Source organism: Pelodiscus sinensis, chromosome 20 (assembly GCF_052426305.1).
Source record: "Pelodiscus sinensis isolate ZL-2025 chromosome 20, ASM5242630v1, whole genome shotgun sequence".
In the NCBI taxonomy this organism is placed as follows: Eukaryota; Metazoa; Chordata; order Testudines; family Trionychidae; genus Pelodiscus; species Pelodiscus sinensis.
The window spans coordinates 18,302,965-18,308,704 of record NC_143071.1 but is presented as its reverse complement, the minus strand read 5'-3'; the positions used below and the strand labels follow the sequence as shown (position 1 = coordinate 18,308,704).

Genomic DNA, 5,740 nt, shown 5'->3' with positions numbered 1-5,740 from the left:
AAGAAGAGCGGAAATGGTGAGAGCGGCCGGACGTGACGTATGAGGAGGGTGGGGGCGGGGGTCCTGTTTGTGTTCCGCTATGGGTCGTATGTCGGCGCGGAAGCGGCTGGCGAAGCCCCTCCTCTTCGGCAGCATCCTGTGTGCGCTGGCCGCCGCCTTCGTGCACAGGTGGGGGGGGCTTTGGGTGGTAGGGCTCAGCTGGGGGGGACCCTGGGGGCCTTGGCCGGCAGAGCTTGGGGGGCTCATCTGGGGGGGACCCTGGGGGCTTTGGCTGGGGGGGCTCATCTGAGTGGGGGGACACTGGGGGCCTTGGCCGGCAGAGCTTGGGGGGGTTCATCTGGGGGGGACACTAGGGGTCTTGGGGACTTTGGCTGGGGGGGCTCATCTGGGGTGGGGGGGGGGGACACTAGGGGTCTTGGCCGGCAGAGCTTGGGGGGCTCATCTTTGGGGGAATCTGGGGGCTTTGGCTGGGGGGGCTCATCTGAGTGGGGGGACACTGGGGGCCTTGGCCGGCAGACCTTGGGGGGGCTCATCTGGGTGGGGGAGGTTCTGGGGGCCCTTGGTTGGAAGATCTTGTGGGAACCTGGCCAGAAGGTCTTGGGGGAACATTGGGGGACATGTCTGGCAGGGCTTTGGAGGGGGATTCAGGTGAGTAAGAGGAACTGGGAAGTTTCAGGGGGGGCTCAGTGCACTGCAGTTACTGTCTTTCTCTGTCTCAGGCACCGCTTCTTCCCTGAGGTGGAGGAGCTCCGTGCCAGGGAGCACGAGCACCATGAGAAGATGCGTCAAGAGGTGTTGCAGAGGCGCCAGAAGCAGCTGGCTGAGCTGGCAGAGAGGAAAGCTTCCTCCTAGGCTGAGAGGGCTCCAGGGAGCCCAGCTCACCCCTTCAGTAGGGATGGGGAGCTGTGTTGGGAAGTGAAGAATATATACAACTCTTGCACATGGCACACAGTGCGCACAGACTGAGTGAAGCTTCCATCGGCTTGGCAGGGATATTGGCTGGAGTTTCCTCCCCCAACTTGCTTGATATGCATGAGTGATGGCTTCAGAAATCCCCGTGTTGGTATTGTGATCTACTAGTCAGATCAGGGCTCTGGCAGTCTGGGACAAGTTCAAGTCCTAGCTCTGCCAGTGAATTGCATTGTGTGATGTTGGACGAGTCACTGTCATTCAGCTTCTCTGGGGTTGTCTTCACTGGGAAAAGCAGTTGAGTTTAGATTGAACTTAGCTAATATGTTAGCCGAGCCTAACTTAAATTAGACCCTTTTCCTAGTTTAGACATATTTAGCTAATCAAATTGCGGCCTAGAAGATGGTATCCTGCATCTATTCTAGGGGAAAGAAGGTCAGGTTTTGCTAACTTGTATTTACCAAGCGTGATCTGAACTTGACCACGCTGCTTAATCAAGAAACACCCTCTGTGCCTCAGCTTTCCTAGCTGTAAAGTGGGGTAACAGTGCTTGCCCGCTTGTATGAAGCATTTTGAGATCCATGGATGAATGGTGCTATAAGTGCTAAAATAATTGACAGGTGACAATATACCTGAGTTTATTGTCACTTAAGGTGAGAAGTGTCTAGAAATCTGGATCTCTCTGATGTAACATTTTATATCTTATCTAAAGTGATTTTTGTAATCTGTTGTTTCTGCCATGATAGTGTTGCACACTACCAAATAAGACTTTAGCTACAGCTTTTGTCTGATAAATCATCCTTAAGAGTGATTGAAGAGCTTAATTTTAAGCATAAAATGACTGATCCCTAAGTGCATCCCATTTGTTATTGCTTTGTGTGGTATTCACAGCAGGCTTTGTATTGTTGATTGAAATGTTTTCTTCCCTGGATTTTGTGCTGAAATATGAAGGGACCACTCTCCCTTGAAATTACAGATGTAAATACACATTATGGTATTTGTTTAACTCTTCCTGTAATAAAAAACAATGGGTTTTAAAGCAGGAATTTTTTTTTGCGCTCTAGGAAGGGCCTGAATATCAAAGTAAGAATAAGAGATCCTCCGGAAAAGGGCTTTTTTCCAGAGGATCGGGGCCAATGTAGACGCTCTTTTCCGGCTTTTCTAAAAGCCGGAAAAAAACGGCGGACATTTTTATTTAAATGCCGCGGGGGATATTTAAATCCCCCGCGGATTTCCCTATTACGACCTGTGAAATTAGCATGCCCCTTTCGGAAAAGGGGCCAGTGTAGACGTAGCCCCCGAGTTTAGGTCGAACCTAGGGAGGGTTTGTGGTCCTGCTGTGAAGGCAGGGGACTGGACTCAATGACTTTTCAAGGACCCGTCCAGTTCTATGAGAGAGGTATATCTCCTTAATTTTTTTTTTAGCTATGTTAGGTCTATTTTCTAAACACCAACCCCATTCTGTTGACTTTAAAGGCTGTTAAAGTTGATTTCTGAACTCCTCTTTGGCAAGAGGAGTAATGGTAAATTTGACATGGGGGGATGGTTTACAGGCCAACACACTTAATTCAGTGGGTACCTTATTAAGAGCAACATACATGACTCATGTTGCTGTCTTGTCATTCACAAAACTAGCTTTCAAAGCCTCTATGATTCTCACTGCTCCTTTATGTATTCACCTAACCTTTAATTATGAACAGCCAGAAACCAGGGGAATGAGATCTGCCTCAACCCTCCCATCCCACCGGAAAAATTTCCCCCCTTTACTTTCACAGATATTGTGGACTACACAGAAAGTTGCTACATCAATGGGAATGTTGCTTTTGCTGTCAGTCAGTAAATTGTGAAACGTTTCCTTCAAATGTTCAAAACCACATTCTGTCACTTTTCTGCATTTGCTCAGCCTGTAGTTGAACTACTCCTTACTGCTCTCCAGGCTGCCTGTGTACGGCTTCATGAGCCATGAAGGAAGTCAACATCCAAAGAAACATTTCAACATCTTCAATGGTAATATTTTGGTCTGGGGAGAAAGTTCCATCTTGCAACTTTCTGACAAGACTAGAGTTCCTAAAGCTGCACGTGTCATGCATTTTTCACGACCATCCCATGTTGATGTCGGTGAAATAGCCTTTGTGATGCACTAGTGCCTGCAGTACCATCGAGAAGTACCCTTTGTGGTTTATGTACTCCTTTGCAAGATGGTTGGGTGCCAAGGTAGGGATATGTGTTCCATTTATCACTCCACTAAAGGGATCCCCATTGTGGCAAGCCATCTACTATGTCCTGCACATTTCCCAGAGTCACTATCCTTCCTAGCTGAAGGGTATTTTGATTGCCTTAGTTATTTGGGTCACAGCAGCCTCCAATGTAGATTTACCCACTCCAAATTCATTCCCAACTGACAGTGTTGCAAGCAATGTTCTCTCTAATTTTTTCCATCTGTGATCAGAATAAATTTTATGTACACTGAGGCATGCATGGATGTGCACTACCAGTAGAAACACATTCTCCATCTGCTGCTGGCTGTGAGTACTCTGCTAATCAGCTGGGTAGCATTTTAATTTCTCCTGGCCTATGTCTAGACTACGGAGTTTTTCTGGGATACTGCATTTTTTTTTGAAGAAGAAGAAGAGCAAACATGCGCTTTCGGAAGCCCTGTCTTCCTCCTCCCACGAGAAAAAAAGGGCTCTTCCAAAAGACATTTTTTCCAAAATTTGACCCAGTGTAGATGGGCCAAATTTCGGAAAAGCCTCTTCCGAAAAACTATCGGAAAAAGGTACGCACATTGTGGAGCGCAATGTGCGTACCTTCTTCCAATAAAGCCCCGTAGTATAGACATAGCCCTGGGCTCCTGCCCAAGTGCTCAGGTTAGAAGGAACAATAGGTGCAAGCTTCCACAGGGCTATTGTACTCACTTCTTAACTGTCAGAGCAGGTCTCATTCTGGTTATTGCTGTGCTTCAGGGTAGGGGAAAGCAATTTGCAAAGTCCCATGAAAGTAGTCTTATACATGTGAAAGTTTTGCAGCCACTGCTCATCATCCCATAGATACATAACTGTGGTCCTTCCAGTCTGTGCTTGTCTCCTGGGACCAGAACCAGCATTTCACTGTGACAGCAGGATCAACTGCTGCCAGCATATGCCAATTGCTCCACTCAGTGATTTCATGCGTGTCTATGTTCATGGCCTCCTCACATTCTTCCTCGCTCTGGTGGTTCCTGGCTAGGCTCTGGACGTACTGCAGCATAACGCACAAGGTGTTTGCAACATTTGCCACAGCAGTTGGAAGTTGAACAGGATCCATGCTTATTCTGTTACGGCATCTGCATGGATAAGAAGGGTGAAAAAGGGCACAAAAAGATGCTTTGCCGTTGTTTTCAAGTGGGGGAGGAGGGGGGAGAGATAAGTGCAATATAGGAGGTTGACAAAACGTACCCAAAAATATCTGCTGCAATATTTTTGCTCGATCAGTCACTGGGAGCCTAACCCAGAATGCAAAGGGGTGGATGGAAGTATGGGATAGCTACCAGTGCTTTTTTTTGGTAAGAAAAATGTGCCGGTACTCTGGGGCAAACATGTTGAGGGGAAAAAAAAACATGCTTGGGGCGGAAATGCGGTCGCAACCCCTTTTAAGAGCCGCAGCGCCACACTGGGAGCTAGAAAAAAACCCCGCCACATGTCTGGAGCAGGCTTCCGTCAGGAACTGAGCCGCCCCAGGAAACCAGGCGCTGGGGAAATCCCATTCCTTTTCTGTGGGCTGGGAAAATAGGAGACGGTACGCCATTCCAGTATGCATCGCTTTGCACAGTGAGGACATGCGCTTTTAACTTTACAAAATTGGGTGCTAAAAAATAAACCTTAATCAATTTGATCTAACTTCGTAGTGTAGACATGGCCTTATCCTTGTAATCTGAATGTACAGATTAAATAGGTTGATGCTGCTACAATTAAATTCAGCACTTTAAAATTACAGGGTTTGCTTGTTTGTGTGAAAGTGCAGATATTTTTACCCAGGCTTGTAGGCATAGGCCAGGCTTGTATTAGAAACTTGCCAGTGTAGCAGTGTTGTGTAGTGGCATGTATTTTTTTTTTTGTATAACACTTTTATGTCAGCACGTATCTCCTCTATAACCAGCAGTTATACCAGCGTTTTGCCAGTATATCTTATTTCACTCAGGGAACTGGTATAAGGCACACGAACAAAAGCACTCGTTTGGTGGTATAAGTACCATTGGCACTAAAAGGATTTGCTAGTACTGTATACCAGCAAGCCTTTTTCTAGTGTTCACTAGGCTTGTGTCCTTAAGGTAATAGTTGTATTTTCAAGCCCAACACATTTATAAAGACCTGGGGGGACCACTAAGGGCAGGGGAACTAGTCAGTGTATGAATGCAGGCAGGAGGTGGGGAGGAGAGAAGTTTATGAATTGGGGAGAAAGATGGAGGTGGAGGAAGACAGGAAGTGAGAGATGATTTAGGGGGGAAAAGACAAACCACCATTCATTTCAGGAGGAGAAGCCCATCTTTGTCTTTTTGAGTCCTGTTACCTCTGTTCCTTCTGGTTGTAGTCTTGCTTCAGCATAAACCCAAGATGGCCAGAAGGTGTGACCGCTTTTTGCATTTAATAAGAAGCAGCATGAAAGTGGGTTTAATTGTGAGTCTTGTGAGGTTTACATAGCAACTATGGTAGGGAATTCACAGGCCACAGTAGTATCCTGTGACAAGACCCTTTTCAAGGCAATCCTGGTGCTTAGCACCTTCAGGTTATCTTGGAGCAGGAAATATGGGTCGCCATTACATTTTAAAAGGGTCGCCAGGTGTCTCCCCAGGTGG

At 47.0% G+C, this 5,740-nt stretch overlaps 1 long non-coding RNA gene across 1 annotated transcript; it reads left to right on the top strand.

Annotated features, from left to right (window-relative positions):
* Positions 1–25: 25 nt before the first annotated feature.
* On the top strand, positions 26–1,948 carry LOC142819102 (uncharacterized). Its single transcript, XR_012896816.2, has 2 exons — positions 26–168; positions 720–1,948. It is a non-coding gene; the product is annotated as an uncharacterized LOC142819102 (long non-coding RNA).
* The last annotated feature ends 3,792 nt before the right edge of the window (positions 1,949–5,740 follow it).